Genomic DNA, 1487 nt, shown 5'->3' with positions numbered 1-1487 from the left:
TTTTTTTTTTTTTTATAAAATGAGTGTTTTCTATTTCTTTGTTTAAAAATATATGCTAGCTGGAGGATTATTTTTAATAGTACTACTTATATTTGTTTTCTAGAGTAAATATATAGTTCTTTTTAAAGCTTGATCATGCGTAACGTGGAAAGAGAGAAAAGTTCTCTTCAGGATGTCAGGTCAGCCTTACAGTGACCTCTTTATTTGAGGGGTCCAACAGGGTAAAAAAAAAAAAAAGCTGGGGGCAGCACCTGTGGCTCAAAAAAGTAGGGCGCCAGCCCCATATGCTGGAGGTGGCGGGTTCAAACCCAGCCCCAGCCAAAAACTGCAAAAAGAAACGCTTGATCATGAAGCCTAACAAAATTAATGGAGTAAATTCTAATTTTATATATGATTCATATTTAGTTGATCCCTCAAGCTGAACACCAATATGTAAGCATACTTTTTATTACACAGGCAGTCCCCAAGTTACAAACATCCAAACTGCAGTTATAAATGAGACCAATTACAGGTGATGGGTACATGTACTTATTCCAACTTATGTACAAATTCAACTTAAGAAGAAACCTACAGAAAATATTTTGTTCATAATCCAGGGGCTGCCTGTAGTTTCTTTCTCATGAGTATACTACAAATTACACACTGCATGATTACAAATCAAGTAATAGCATCTTAATTTATCGCCTTTTTATAACTTCTTGTAACATTGACAAATTAATTATGGTAGATCTACATCATTTAAACCTTCACTGGTTTTAGTAATCTAGCTTATAAAATGTCTTCCAGAGCCCTTTTTTCAGTAGCTTTCATACTGTTCTTTGAAATTCATAATGTATATATTTAAACTGAAAAGTGAAATGACACTTTCTCTGGTAGAACAATGAGTCTTACAGGACTATCAAAGATGACTCCTTTGCCAGTTAGACCTTCTACTGCCTGCATAAAGACAATTTTCTGTGCCAACATTCAAATGAAAAAACGTTTAAATGATGTGATAAGATAAAAACATTTTTAAAGACCTATCACATTGGCAAAGGTATAGGAAAGAAGCAATATTCCAATTTTTCCAGTCCTCTCTGGGTATATTGAGTTCATCAAGGTATTGCCAAATGAAAGAATAAGAAGTATAATTAACAATCATTTGTGAAGTCTTGGAAAAACTTTTTCATTATATTTCCCAGAAATTACAGAAAATCAATACCTTGTGATGACTAGACAACAAATCATTTCACAAGTTCTGTAGTTCCTAATTCATTTCTTTAATTTGAAGACGGACCTAGTTAAATTGCCAGTTAATAAGTTTAAATAATTATTTGTCAGTATTTTTTGGCATGTAATTCAAAAATTCAAAGGATTAAGTGATGTCATTATTACATTATTCCTTCCATTTTTTGCTTTGTGTCCATCTAGTCCTACATTTAGCTCCCACTTACTAGCGAGAACATACGGCATTTGGTTTTTCATTCCTGAGACTCTTCACTTAGGAT

At 33.0% G+C, this 1487-nt stretch overlaps 1 pseudogene; it reads left to right on the top strand.

Annotated features, from left to right (window-relative positions):
• Positions 1-115: 115 nt before the first annotated feature.
• Positions 116-222, top strand: LOC111726876 (annotated as a pseudogene).
• The last annotated feature ends 1265 nt before the right edge of the window (positions 223-1487 follow it).

Source organism: Otolemur garnettii, unplaced genomic scaffold (assembly GCF_000181295.1).
Source record: "Otolemur garnettii isolate 467f Iridium unplaced genomic scaffold, OtoGar3 scaffold00084, whole genome shotgun sequence".
Classification (NCBI taxonomy): Eukaryota; Metazoa; Chordata; class Mammalia; order Primates; family Galagidae; genus Otolemur; species Otolemur garnettii.
The sequence above is the reverse complement of the archived record's forward strand: the minus strand, read 5'-3'. Positions and strand labels throughout refer to the sequence as shown.